The sequence below is a fragment of the Struthio camelus genome, chromosome 6 (genome assembly GCF_040807025.1).
Source record: "Struthio camelus isolate bStrCam1 chromosome 6, bStrCam1.hap1, whole genome shotgun sequence".
Taxonomy (NCBI): Eukaryota; Metazoa; Chordata; class Aves; order Struthioniformes; family Struthionidae; genus Struthio; species Struthio camelus.
Genome location: NC_090947.1, coordinates 26,150,355 through 26,165,185, shown reverse-complemented (window position 1 = coordinate 26,165,185; position 14,831 = coordinate 26,150,355). Strand labels below are relative to the sequence as shown.

At 39.5% G+C, this 14,831-nt stretch overlaps 2 long non-coding RNA genes across 4 annotated transcripts in view; both read right to left on the bottom strand.

Moving 5' to 3' along the window:
• The window catches only part of LOC138067652 (uncharacterized), a 41,387-nt gene extending 37,863 nt beyond the window's left edge, over window positions 1-3,524 (bottom strand). Inside the window, exon 1 of one of the 2 annotated variants that reach the window (XR_011141933.1) lies at window positions 3,039-3,524. This is a non-coding gene — a long non-coding RNA (uncharacterized lncRNA). Of the gene's footprint in view, window positions 1-1,151; window positions 1,292-3,038 lie in introns of those variants that run through there. The other variant, XR_011141934.1, reaches the window with a different exon arrangement.
• Window positions 3,525-6,175: 2,651 nt separating this feature from the next.
• On the bottom strand, window positions 6,176-13,681 carry LOC104144928 (uncharacterized). 2 transcript variants are annotated; one of them, XR_694210.2, is made up of 6 exons: window positions 13,470-13,681; window positions 12,006-12,161; window positions 11,778-11,874; window positions 9,711-9,975; window positions 9,476-9,615; window positions 6,176-6,409 (listed from the first exon to the last, which is right to left on the bottom strand). It is a non-coding gene; the product is annotated as an uncharacterized lncRNA (long non-coding RNA). The 2 variants fall into 2 exon arrangements; XR_011141935.1 differs by lacking the exons at window positions 11,778-11,874; window positions 12,006-12,161; window positions 13,470-13,681 and adding an exon at window positions 11,189-11,630 and having other exon boundaries at window positions 6,198-6,409; window positions 9,476-10,476.
• Window positions 13,682-14,831: the final 1,150 nt, after the last annotated feature.

Genomic DNA, 14,831 nt, shown 5'->3' with positions numbered 1-14,831 from the left:
AAATACCCAGCGCGGGAAACTCCTGGCGCCGAGGGCAGTCCCTGCGGCAGTGGCACCCAGGTGCACCGCGGAGCCGCAGGGACCGCGCGCGCGGCAGCACCGCGGGGACGGGGCGGCGATTCCCGCCTCGCTGCTGCTCCTGCTTCCTTTGGGCACGGCGAACGCGCAAACGCGGCCGGGAAGCAGCGGGAAGCGCCTCGCAGAGCGCCCCTGTGCCGCCCCACGCCTGGGAAGGCGAAGGGCTGAGCCGACTAGGAATTTCCTATTTTATGGCTTGTGTTTGTTCACAGCTTGGCTAGACTGGCAGTAATATCCACTGTCCCAGACACACAATAAATGCACACGTATATATATATATGTATGCACTAATATGTGTGCATACATAAAGTTTCCATGCAATATGTACCACACAAATAGTGTGATGCATGTGTTAAATGCATGTAATAATGCATCTTTTGAGCCTTGTACTTCATCGCCACAACTGTTTGGCAGATGAGCTCTCCTTCACTGGTTTCAGCATTTGGCATACTCAAACCTGGGAACTCGCACACTGCGGAGCTCAGTTTTGTTAATCAGACCGCTTGGTAAGGAAAGTAAACCGCCAGGAACTACTAAGTCACTTTTGGTCTTCGTAGAACAATACGAGCTCGTTAAAAATGAAAACTGCCTTGCTGAGAAACGCAGAGCGAAAGGCATAAAAAGAGTGCACAGCGCCTCGTCGGCACAGGCTGCTCTGAGCCTGTGCGCTGCGCGGCGCCGTGCCGCGAGCCGCTCGCTAACGCAGAGGGAGGAGTGCGCCCTCCCTCCCACGGGAGCAAATTCGGACTCGGAAACCTTCCCGGGCCCCAGAAGGCGTTTACTCTGCAGTACGAGTGCGCGTAGCACCGCTCGCCTCTCCCCGTCTTTGCAGCGATTGCACCCTGTCAGCTCCCCAGGCAGGGCCAGCTCCTGTCTTTCTCCTACCTGATGGGGTTTCAGACTCCTGCGCAAGTGTAAAACTTGCCGACACGTTAGGCAGGATCGCAGCTGGTCTGCAGAAATGTGTCTCTCAAATACAAAAATAGACATCGCAGATAGGTAGGGAAACCAACGGAGGAGAGCAAGCCGAAGGAAGAAAACCCACATACCAGCAGTAATAAATGATCGTGTACCTCTGTTCACCAACTGGGTTTACTTTTCTTCTTCTTAACAAAAAAAGCCCTGTTGAGGGTAGCTTTCAAGCCCAACTACACGGAGCCTGAAAAGCAGTAGCAGGAAGTATCATATTCAGCCTTTCTCTTGATTCCTGGGTGGGTTTCTCCTTGCTGTCTGCAGACGAGTTCGCTTTCCACGTAGTACAGCCCTTTTGGCAGTAGAGGGCAGTTAGAATATGGACAAAACATAAAGCAATTCCTTCTGAAACTTCCCTCAGAAAGCTTTTGTTTGGCTGTATGGAAGCCTCAGTGCTGTCAAATGTTCTCTAGTTTAAAATAAGGAGATTTTTAACAATATTTCCTTTTGTGGATTAGTTAATACCTCTGCTTTAAAAAGTTAGAAAGTTAATTTTGCTTTCTGTTGAGTAAGATTTTAGTATTACAAATAGTCTATTTAGGTTTATGTTTTTTGTGCAGTGTGCTATCAGCAAAGCAACAATATTTCGTTATTATGCTGACACTAGGAGGAAAGGAAATCACTTTTCCTTAGAAAATAGTGGAAATAATTTTAATAATGTTTTAGGTTATTCTGAGGTCAAGGGAACCCAGTCCAAAATAGGGAAACTCAATTATACAAGTAGTACAGAATAAAGATACTGCAATGAAAACCAAAGGAGCACAAAAATGTCCCCACTACTACATTTTGATTCCTCTAGGACAAATATGACACTTTTATGAGGATTCACAGGAGGACTGATTCTGCAGGAGGCAAAGCATGCCTGTCTCCCCTGAGGTGCCTGGAAAGATTTGGGACTTCAGGGGATGTGGGGATGTTGTCAACATCCAAACAGGAGCCTTATCGTTCTGCTCGCAGTCGGATGATGCATGTCAGTTATTCCCATTGATAAATTTTACTGTGGAGTGGACGGTACTTCACACCTGTACAAACTACACTGGTAATCCTACAAGCTTAACCTCATATGCATTTCCTTAAAAGTGGCATTGCCCGTATGAGGTTACTTATTTCAGGGTCAGGCTTGCATGGAACATTTTCTGTCATTTATTGAACCTAGTAGTTGCAACAATAATTTGCTAAATGTGAGAAAACATTGAGAGCCGGCGCAGTGAAAGAGGACTAACTAGGCAGAAATCTTCTCTTCCTGTAGCTATTTGAAGGTGTTGGATCAGCTCCATAAGTAGAATAAACTGATGTAGCTCCAGTGACTGAAATGAAACTCTGCTTATTTGGAGCAACCGAAGAACTGGTAAATTGTCTGTCAAAACACAGGAGTCGAACATTGTGGGTGGGTTCTGGTTATATTAAATTCCTGCCAGTGTTCACAGAGCTTTAAGAACAGGGCAAGGAAAGGACCTTTTTTCTAAACCTTCTTTCATATATAGTAACACAACATTTAAGTGGCTCATTATTTTTGTTTGGCCTAATTTGCAGTATTACTTGTAGCACTTCTACCACTTGTACAAAATCAACAGATTAATATTTTTGAAAAAATAAACTGGTATGGATGCACTGATTTACATGAAACATTTACACCAGCAGAGAACTTAGCAAGGCCAGACATAAAACCATCAGCTGACCCTTTTCACTCAGCTTCTGAAATTGTTCTAATGAGACATCTTTAGCAAGTTTCAGCAGTGACAGTGTCTCTATCCCCTGAAATCCTATTGTGCTCATCCTCTGCTGAAGTACCCGTAAGACTTCTGCAGAGACAGTGGTAAACAGATCTCCATCAGTTCAGCCACGTCACAGCTAACCTTTAACATACCCAGTCTGCAAGCTGATATTAGCAATATCGTTTACCTGAACGCAGGATTTGCACTCTCCTACTGTTGTAGCTGTCAAGAAAACAGACTAATAGGAGAAAGATGAAGGAAATAGTGAATTACCAGCAGGAGAAGGATCTGTCAAGAAGACCAAAGTCTTGGTTGCTCCCTGTTCAGTTTTGGTGAAAGGGGTAAGAGGTGGTGGGGAAGTCTACTTTATCTGTTGTTGCAGAAGCTGCCGCTGTTACCTGTTTACATGCTGTGTTTGCAGTTTCTTCCTACAGTGCTCTTGTATTGCATGTAACAGATGCCCCTTCCTTCTACCATACTGTTTCTACTAAAAACGTAGCAGCAGCAGCAGCAGCAGCAGCAGCAGCAGCAGCAGCTTTCTTCTCCCTTTCTGCTTCTGTACATCTTTCCAAATCAAATACACTGTGACCCTATTATTAATCCAAAAAAACCCCCAAGTGCTTGTTTTCCTCTGCATTTTCCAAGATAATGAACATGTTAATTATCAAAGAGCTTCCCATTTGAAAACTAGAATAACAACAGAAAACAACCACTGGAAAGGAAGAGACTTTCTTTAACCAACTATCAAATCGGTAAAGTGGTTAGCAAAGGTTCCCCCAGATGCTTATTCATCCTCCTCATGCTCAGAGTCTGAATGCTGCTTATCACATGGTTAAGATTCAACTCATAAAAACATGTCTCAGCAATTGGAATTTACCCTTTGACCTTGCCCACCCCCCGGGTCCCCCTGCTGTGATGCACAAGCTTTGTCTTCACCAAACAGATCACCGTTGCACTGGTGAAACTGCTTTCTTGCACAAGTTCAAAAACTCAGCAAACAGCAGGGACGAAAGCATATAACTATATATATATGTAAAATTTTCATGTTGTATCCTTACTGCACTCAGAGAAACATCAGAATTCTCTGGGTTTTGCCATTTCACATGCAAATATTTTTGTGCAATGCTGCACCCAGCCAAAACTCTGGTAGGAGCAATGAATTATTCAGTATGCTGAAATATTTTTTTCCCTTTAAACACTTTTTTTTGCACTGTGCAAAGGCATGTATATGCACATGTGGGGCTAGGAATAGGTATCACCCTGCTCCTGCTCTTTAAAGTTGTGCGTGGGGTCACTGTTGAGGAACAGCACATCTGCTTATGCTGGTTATTTGATGACATATGGTAATAGCTGCAGTGTTCTAGCTGGATGTGACACACCACAGCAAGTTAAGCAAAATAAACCTGCTAGCCTTTCTCCCCACCCCTACGTTAGAAAAAAAAGTATTTTTCTTTTGTAAAGTGAAGAGCCATTATTAGCTGTGGAAAAAGGATACAGTTGAGTGTTTCAAGTGGTAGGTTTCTGTGTGTGTGTGTATACGTGTATAAAAACTAACCAGACAGGCAGTTCTGCAATGGTAAATAGGGCACTTTATGCACACACAAAAACACATACGCATACACACACACATTCAACAACATTCAACCAGCTTTTAAGGAAAGATAATACCCTCAGACTAGAAGCTGAGCCCAGTGTTAATCTATCAGGCATACAAGCACAAGCTGTGGTGCAATCTGAGGATAACTCTACTACACAATTATGAGATTATATCCTCTTTAGAGGGTATAATTATGCCTCCTCTATATATCTTATTTAGAAGGCATAATGCCTCTCCCCTTAAAATGAAAAAACTGGTACGTAGAGATGCAGTGATTTCTGCTTCTATTGCACAAAGAATGTAGACTCCAGAAAGCTTTTGTATGCAGGATCGTTGGGCTTTGAGGAACAAGGTTGGACTCCTGATACATACTGGAAAAAATAAAAATTAGAAAGTCACAACCTTACTGGATTTTGGTGATAGGAAGCTACATCTTGTAAGATTTTCTCCAAATTCATTTTCACAGATGTCTTAGTAATGACTGTTTGACAGCTTAAATTAAACATGCCAGTCAGTAGCATCAGGATTTTTCCTTGCCATAATAAAATTGAAGGCATCTTTTAAAGCAAAACTCCTCTTTGTATTTAACACCATTAGCTACCAACAATATGTGGGTCCAGGTGTTGCAGACTCAGGAGGTACAGAAGAGGTGGTAATAAGGCAGTGGCACATTTTATCCAGAAACTGATAGATAATTTAACTTTTTGTTTCCCATTTTGTTGCGCCATTTAATCTTTTCTAGCTCAGATCAAAGGATTGCTCATTTTAGGAGATACTGCTTATTGTTACTGTCCAGTACATGTGATGTCCACTTAATAATATGTGCCATCATAAGGCATAAGGTCCTTCTTAGTTTGTTTTCAAAGATTCTAAGGAGTCTCATAGCTGTACTCTTTTTCATAGAGCTGAGGTTGCTGCAAACCTAAAGATAAATCTGCAAATCTATGTGGCTATTCTTTATCATTGTCACTAGCTTAGTGGTGGTCTGCCATTTTTCTTGAAAGCCGGGCACCAACTGCTGGCCAGAAGTATTTTTCACTGAATTCTTTGTACTTTAAATAAACTACTGCTTCAAGAACTGCCAAGTGTTCCTCATTCATCTTCAGGACACAGAGCTTCATGTATATCTTTGCAAGCCTTGACTCTGTGAAATGTTTGTCTCATCTCTCTGCCATCTATAGCAGTCTTTGAACTCACTTCAGGTTTATTGATGGCCTTGACTAAATTAATGCAGATGTAACTTTTTTTAAAAAGGTTTACACTACATCTAATCATATGCAAAATAAATCCTCGTTTAAAGAAACTCATCATATATTCTTCTTGTCTTGTTCTAAAAGGTCTTTCTGGACTCATTCAGTAAATGTTGCTGAAAGTGTAGGGAGTGGGAAATTGTTGTTTCCTTTGGCATTTCTCATCTTAAAGTGGTAGAAGAATATGCATCCGCTTTTCCCTGTGGAGGGAGAGATAATGTGATAACCTTCTGATTATACACATAAGCGGAAGCTGATCAGCTTCTCTTGTGGTTCGTTTTTAAGGGCAAGTTCCAGTTGGATTGTGCTAATGCACATATTCATGAATCTCTCCAAACAGGATTCACTGCTCTCCAGGGAACTGTTGAAGTATGCATCATTGTTTCAATGAAGTATCTTCATTATAAAACATAGGGACTATAAAAGGTGAATACCATTTGCCTCGGCATAATATAATCTCCAGTTTGACTTTCTTCCACTGTAGTGATTTTTAACAGAATCAGAGGGAATGAAATGACAGAATTTCAAATGAAATATTACATGACATTAGATACACGTGCCTTGATAAAGGAAGCATTTTATTTTCCATTGTTTTATTAAAATAGGGAAAAATTAGTGAAATAAAAAAAATCTTTAGGATCACATTTCCAATTCAGAGCAGCTCAATGGGGATTTTTGATCTCTGGAGGTCCATAGTTTATTATGTAACTGCATTAAAACAAAGTGGAACTGAGAGACTGCAATGCTGAGTAAATACCTTTAAGGTTCAGGAAAGAAGGCAGATGATGGAATCTGTACTGAAATCAATCACAAAACAAATTTTGCTCATCACAAAGAATGGGGTGACATGAATATCTCTCTAGACTTTTAATTATTAGTCAGGCTTCATATTATTTCACTCTATAATTATTTTTAAAGCATCCAACACTTTCATGTATTCTAATATGCACATTACAAACAGCAGTTAACATTACATTTAAATATAGTGGGAAACAGAGGAATGTTAGAATATTATCTGAAGAGGCTTCTTAAGGCAGGGAGCATTATGGTGAAGAAGCACAACTACTTTGCTGCAAACAATTACTTTGCTGCAAACAAAAGTTTATATACAGATATTACATATATAAAAATATGTTTATATAATAGATATTTGCTAATATATATTAATACAGAAATGTGGGCTTTTTTGAGACTACAGTGTAAGTCTCACAGCAGGAAAGTTTTTATGTAGCTTGCAGCAATAGGTAGTGTATAAACGTGGAGATAGGCATGATCCTTGCTCAAGTTGCTTGTGATCTGAGCAGAGCATAGGCAACTCTATTCAGATAGATATAATATAGTATGCAGGTTGAAGGTCCAATGTTAAAAGTATTAAAATAATATTGGACTGTTTTATTGTTTTGCTTTTTATTTGAGAAAAAAATAACATGTTATTCAAGGTAAAATACTGGTGAAGATATCCAGCTCTGGGTGGCCTTGTGACTTCAGATAGCTCCGCATTACATTAGAAAATGCTTTATATTTTAGTTTGTTTTCACAGTGTAAAATTCATGCCTGTGTATAGGAGCAAAACATGGCCTATGGCCCACTTAAATTCCACTCAAGCTGTATTTGGAAAGCTTAAGTGGGGCTTATATAGTGAATAGGACTTTTCCTGGCACTTTGATCCGTGATGGATTTCTCTTGTTGTAGCAGTGGTGACACAAGTCATGTGTTCTATAATGACACCAGATTTATGAAAAGCTGTCATGGTCAAAAGCAATCACATGCACAAAAAAAAAAATCTGGTGCTACATCATCAGCAATGTTAGAAGAATTACACATATTTCACAGTTTGGTTCAACGTCACCAGGTCTCTGACAACAGATAGCTGGCATTCGTAGTATGACTGGGAGTTTCCAGTCAACCCCCTCCTACTCCTTCAAATTCTGTTTAACTGAGTATCTTGGCAACTAGACCTCAAAATATGCTTTGCTCTCAACTGCTTCCTTTTAAAAGGCAAAGCATCAATAAGCGTTTCCATACCACATTGCTCCTCTGATTAGAGTAGTGTCTTTGGCGGCCAACTGGTGCCTGCAGAACTTAACTACACTTGCAAGATACAATAACATCCTAGAAAACCTGGCTGGGAGATATAATGAATCATTCATTATTGACTTCTTGACAGGGCAAGGGACTGCTGTCTTGTGCCTTTTCATGAATGTTCAGGATGTTTGCACCTCCTAGCTACTCCTAGGAAAGCCTCAGGATGATAATAGACCTGATGCTCCGGAGAATAAGAGCCAACATTTCCATATAGCAGCACTACTACATGAGATAAAGCATCAGCAGACAGGCATTGAGAAAAGATGCAACTGCAGCCCTTCTCTTAACGTTAATTTGTAAATGAGCAGAGTGCAACTGGCAAAGGGGCCAGTTCTACAGAAATTCACCTACAGAAATTAACCCGTTTTTCTGATGAATAACCAGCTGTTGTCTCCATGACTAAGGACAGATCTGGCCCTTTTGGGGAGGTGTACTCATGGGAAGTAGAAAGATGCTTTGTCCCAGACTTAAGCATCACAAGGTGCAAAATAGACATGAATTAAAAATCATTATGCAAATGTATGCATTATAAAATATTTGAAGTTTTTGTTTCCTGGACTGATTGTGAGAAGTTTTTCAGAAGTACTTCAAATTGACCATTCAAATATTGAGTTGTGCTCTTTCTTCTAGCTCACAGAAGTCATACTGTATTATTTTCTGTTTCTGCCAGGTGAGAGCAACTCGTACGTGAAGAAGCCTTTGTGGTTTTGAATGTCACTAAAAAGGCAACAGTTTTGGAGAATGCATCGTGCCTGAGAATATTCTAGAGCGTTCTCTGTCTTTTCTTACCGTGACCACTTAAGCATCATGTCAGTATAAAACTTGATGGCAAGGTCACATGTAGCACATGATACTGCTTCAGGAAGGGCGTGCTCAGAAGCTTGTCTTTTATAGTTTTAACTGTGCTGGATCTTAGTCTGTGAATTTTAGGAATTTCTTTCTGTAAACCTTCTAGTATTATGCCTTGTCCAATTTTAAATCTTCAACTTCTGGGGTATGTGTGTATAGGCATTTAAAATTTGATTTCAAGTGGTCTCCTATGTAAATACAATTTCTTGTATGACAGAAAAAGAAACTCATCAGAATAAGCAAAATCGGAACAGTTGTAGCGCTGGCCTAGCACTAGGATTATAAATAGCAGATGTATGTTGAGTCAGCTGCATACCGGTGTTGCACCTCCATTGCTACAGGACAGAAAAGTCTATTTCCTCCACTTTTCTAGGAGGGAATCAGGCTTATTTGGATCAACAGATAGGTAGAGAAACAGCTCTAAAGACAAAAAGAGAGCAGTTGCAAAGGCCACTGATTTTTCTCCCCCAGAAAATGGCTGGTGTTATTATAGAAATGGCACATGAAGGAATTGTGAAGGAGGAAACTAAAGCTAGTACTCAAAATTAGTTAACAAAATCCCAAGATAAGCTTTGATGAATAATATAAATGCCCATATGTTACTTGCCCATATGCCTGTAACATAAGTGCCTACTGTTGTCTTTACTCTCTGATTTTTCTGATATGTTGTATTCCTCGTGTTCATTAAAAAATAGCTTACAAATAAGTAAAGGATTTTATTACCAATGGAGTGACAGAACAATATAATTATCATGTCAGGCAACACAGCATTTTGCAGTAACTCAGTCAATAATTTATGTCATCATTGTACATTTTTAAATAATAACTACTATTTTTAAAAGCACATTAGTGTCATGAAGACATCATAGTAGCTCGCAAGGTACATTTTAAATAACGATATAATAGGAACCATGAAAGGATTCACATACCTTTGGACATAGGTAGGATCCAAACACTGCAGACTGGATTGGCCGGGTGAAGTCCAAGTTCCACTGAAAGCAATCCTCCTATTGACTTCAGTGAGGTGTGACTTTCACCCGCTGTTTTCATGTTAGGCTGTGGAACACTGCTAACATAATGCATCAAAAAATGACTTCTCGTCAGTCAGGGTTTTAGTACAGAGCTGATCATCTGAGAGATAAAGTAAATCAATGTGGATCAAACCTTTTCTAAAGGGATCTTAAAGGTCAAGTTGATGGTTCAGTCATTGTGATTGCTTAACTCTTAGACTCTGTGTAGAGACTTGCTGGCTGTAGTACTAGTTTTGGAGATGTGAGTAGAATCGGATTGAGCCCACCAGATTAATTCACAGAGGTGACCGTCCAGTTGTCAGACATTGGCTTTCTCTCAAGCAGAATCTGAACTGGAAATCTAGATGGAAGGGTTATCATATCGCAGTCTTCAACCCAGGCTTTCATCTGTTAGTAAGCTTTATTGCAAAATTAAAGATAGAATCAATTATGGTGACATATTAAATGTATTTATGACATTAAGTACAAAAAATCCTCCCTTACAATTGATGCAACTCACTACATGAGTAACATTGCTACCATTAATATCATGAGTAATATTATTATATTATAAGACAAAACTCAGATCTTGTTCAAAAGCTATCATTATTAAATAAAAATATAAAAGTAAAAATCAAGTGGAAGAGTCTTGGCTTCTTTTTCTTAACTTCTTAAGGGCAAAGGAAGCAGGCTCCAACCCAGGCCTGTAGTTTCATGCAAGTGTGACAGAAAGATTAAAACATTAGAGGACTGCAGGAACGTAATAGAGAGGGAATTATATAAATGCAGAAAAGGAATGTATAGTTTTGCTTGTTCTTTATAAAGGTTAGAGTCTTTGGAATATAGATTTTAATATGTCTCAGTAACAAAAAAAACATCCTAGGCCACCAACTGATTTTTTTCTTCCTTGAGGAGGATACCTGTGAATAAAGAAAAGGGAAGATGAAATTGAACATTGGGTTGAACAGCTTTCAAAAAAACAACACCTTTTTCATGGAAGACTACCACTTAAAAAAAAAAAAAGAGAGAGAGAGATCGAGAGAGAGAGAGAGAGAGAAATTTAGAAATAAGAGATAACAGTTTAAATAACAGTTTATTTTTCCTTTATATATATTCTCTCTCCATCCCCATCTCTCTAGAAGGCCAAAGCAAGTCATAGCTGTCGGGCTTTTATATAACTCATTCTTCGTACAAAAAAGTGACACGTATTGGTTATTTAACAAACTCCCTCTTACTTTTTTGTCTTTCTCAATACAGGCAGGATATTAGACAGTACATACAAACATGTATATCAAGGAATTTCAGATAGAGACATGCAATGCTACACTACATATTTCTGCAAAATAAGAGAGAAAGAATAACAGCAGTAAAGTCTGTAATGCAATACAGTATAATTAATAAGTGCACAGATATATAGAAATGCTTTGAAAATGTTCATAATATTGGAGGATAAACTACCATTTCATGCCTTCTTCTGTTGCAAGAGAAAGCATCAAGCAAATCCCTTAGAGTTTGAGTTGGGTATTGTACTTTACTATTTGCACATCATCTACTTGTGCTGTTAGGTCAAATAACAAGGCATAAGCTCCTAATGGCTCCCTTTCTTCTCTAGGAGCAGACTTTTCTTCTTACCTTGTCCTATTAAAAGTTGCATTGATGACAAATAAGTCACAGATATCAAAAATAAATACAGTTTGTTGATTGAAACCTCCATCTGTCTTATCTGGCACCAGTTCCATTTGATGATTATGACACAAGCTTCAGTAACATCAAAGTCGTGTGTCTTCTTTAAACTCAGTGAAGAAGAAAGCAGTATATACATCTTATATATGTAGCCACACACTGGCTGTTATATTTCCACGCAGAGTAAGTCCATTTCAATAACAAATCAGACTGTGGTAACCACAAAGTCAGAAAAAACATGAAGTAAGGAGTTCATTGAGCACTGTTTGCAAGTATCTGGTTCTATCAATTCACATGGACAGAGCTTGGAAGCTTTGGGTTTTTTTTTCAGGTTTTCAGAACTGCAGTGTACAGAAATAGCTAGGAATCTGTCAAGAAAACCCTTTCTTAAAGTGTGTTTTTAATTCTGAGGACAGTTTGGTCTGGACTCTGGAAGTCCAGAGCATTAAAAAATGATAGCGAATAAATAATAAATTAAACTTTTTGAAATCATAGGCAAGGTTAATCTCAAGTTTTGTCTTCATTACAGAGAACTTACATGTGAAAGTCTCCTCCTTTCCTGTTTTTTGTTTATCCCAGCTGCTGTCTACATCCTGTGCATAGTTTTCATCAAATGGTAGGTCAGGTTGATTTGCCTGCGAGTAAATAGAGGGAAGAAAAGGATTCTCTGACAGAACTTTCACCACCTTATTCCACTGCCATACTCTTTTATAGGGAAAAAAAAAAAAAAAACCAAAGAGGAACCTGGGAATAAGTTAACGTTTACCTTGATCCAAAGAGTTGTGGCTGAGAAGCTGTGCTCCTCCTCACGCTTCCAATACCTGCATAGCAGATTGCCCCTACAGCCTCTGCTGGAGAAGCTGCTTTCTGCTCTGCATTGCTGCAGTTGGAAGAGATACAGCTTTCAGGTCCATAAAGCGCCCTGAGAATGAAAGTGGTCAGGAAGAAAGTTTCCTATTCGGATATAAGGTCATTATTTTAGCGACTCCTAGAGCTGCGATTTCAAAACACACCGGACTCCAGTATGTTTCCATCCACTATGTCATCATCAATAGGAGTCACTAAGAACGAAGCAGTCACTTTATTAAAACAACGGAAGCAAGGAATCCTGCACTGCTGAACGTACTTTTCAGAAGCAAGCTAGATATGGATTTTTTTATACTACCAAATCGCAACTTTTACCTCAGTGAGCTTGGTAAGCGTTTCCAAACAGGGAGTCCAAGGTAAACTACATCACTTGTCTCCACTCGCCCTTGCTCTCTGCTTTTGCTTTCTCCGGGAATCCTTGTGAGCAGAAGGAATTTTGTCTGCATTAGGCAGAAGCAGCACAAAATAGGGAAAACGTGGCCCTCACTGCAGGGAGTGTGACACATGGCAGAATGAGCATGGCCAGCACAGAAATTCAGCTTTCGCAGAATCCCTTGTAGTCAGAAGCTGAATGTAAAGCTACTTCCCACAGGATAAAGCCAAAGAGAAGAGAAACAGCAGTGCTGTGTGCCATCCCCTGACGGGGGATTGTACACTTTCCTCAGTACAGTTCCCGCTGCAAGTCCTCTTATGCAGACTCCTCTCTTACATACACCCTTTGACAGAAGCTTGCTATTTTGACTGAAGGCTTCATAATTAAAAAAAAAAAAAAGGGGGCTGAAATTCAAAAGCTTTGCAGTCTTGCTTTCATTTTGCTAACAGGATGGTTATTTAAGTGTATACGAACCTCTTTGTTATGGATGGAAGGCTAGGAATGGTATAAAAATGTATTTCTCACAAGTTTTCCAGATTGAATGCCTTTAGACTGGATATAATCCTGAAGATTTTTCTAGATTCTTGCTTTCTGTTCTGAGCTTAATTATCAGGTGCTCAAACTCGTTACATTAAAGCTCAGAAAATGAAACCATCAGTGGCTAGATTTGTGTTAACCTTACCTCAGGCTCATCTTCAGTGTGGTTAGAGGAATGGATGAAGGTTCAATCCGGCTCTCATTTCATTCATGCTAGTTGGCCCATCTCTAATCATAATGCAACAAACTACCTCAGCAGCTCCTACAACCAAGCTATCAACGTGACCTTGTCATTTCAATTTTTCACACATTTTCTTTGCTTTTTCCCCCCCCTGTGCCTGTGTACCATATCGCACTAAAATCTCATCTCTCCAGCCTACTGCCATGGGCTACTAATCTGTAATACAGCTCAGTCTCAGAAATGTCAAGCAGGATGAAAAAGGTAAAACTTACAGAAGAGAAACTTCAGTTGGCCATAGCCTCTCCCATGAAATTCTCTCTCACTGGCTCTTCACTTTTCCCCAGCACTGCAGCCCAGCCTGGGGATCGCAGGGTTTGGCTTTGCTGCTTATCAGAGTGACCCGTGGAGACTAACCATCAGTATTGGCTCTAAACATGAGAGAAATAAGCATACTACAAACAAAATACTCCTTCTTTCTCTGCCAGGAAAAACAGGAGCAGTTCACAGGATTATTTTTCTAAAATTGCCTAATCTTCGTTCTCTGTTCCTTGTCTCTGCACTGTTCCCATTCCCTGAAAATATCAAAGCCCCATAGATTTCCCCGTCTTCTTATCTTCACTATGACAGCAATGCTTGTCCAAATGGGGACAAACATCCAATCAATCTAGCCTGATATTATTTGAAATTGAATCCAAATACTTGAGCAAATAATTTCTGATCATTCCCTTCTAAGGTAATAAAAAAATCATTAATCATATGTGGAGTAAATTAGAACAATTAGTGAATTAATGGAAGTAATGATTTGCTCACAGGTATTTTATATATAGGAAGAAAGAAACTAAATTTATCTAAGAAATCATTTTGAATTACTTGCTCAGTTTCAGCTATATGTACTCTGAGTCAGTGGTTAGAGCAATCTATCAGGCTTCCAGCTCTGTCTGATCCAGCTTCTCCAAACAAAATCTGCCAGAAAAGCGATGACATGTGTAGTAAATATTTTTTCTAAAGCTCACACTGTGATCCATTTAGAGAACTGAGGGTCTGGCTTATGCCCAGAGCCTCCGGTTTTCTGACCAATCTCATTTCAACCAAGGCCAGGCATTTAAGGATGATAACTCTGCATACATAGCATGCTTTATACACAACATAAACTTTATCAGTGACTTTCTATATGGTAGAAAGGGACTTCCCTTTTACCTTTGTCCATTATTCTGAAAGGCCAGAAATCTTCATCTACTGTGGGTGTAAGAAAATACAGCTTGCAAAAGCATCAGATCAGACGTGGGTTTTCATCTCTGTCCATTTTCTCTCACATGAAAGACTTCTGGAGCAAGCAAAGCATGCTTTTGTTGACCAGCAAAGATCAAAAAGGCAGATTATTTTTGTCCTTCAGCCACTAGACCGATACTCTCAGTTCTGTTAACATTCTGCCCTCATTTGAACTGGACACTTTGGAAGTATCAATAATGCAAGTTGGAGGGCTGCACTATCACTCATCCTGTATTTGCCTCTTCTTCTACAAAATTAAATCAAGTTGAAATCAAAGGAGACACAATCTCAGTCATATAGGCAGAAAATCTCCTGTAGCTTTGCAGCACTTCTCCGTGAAATATTTGAAAATATTTATGTTGGCA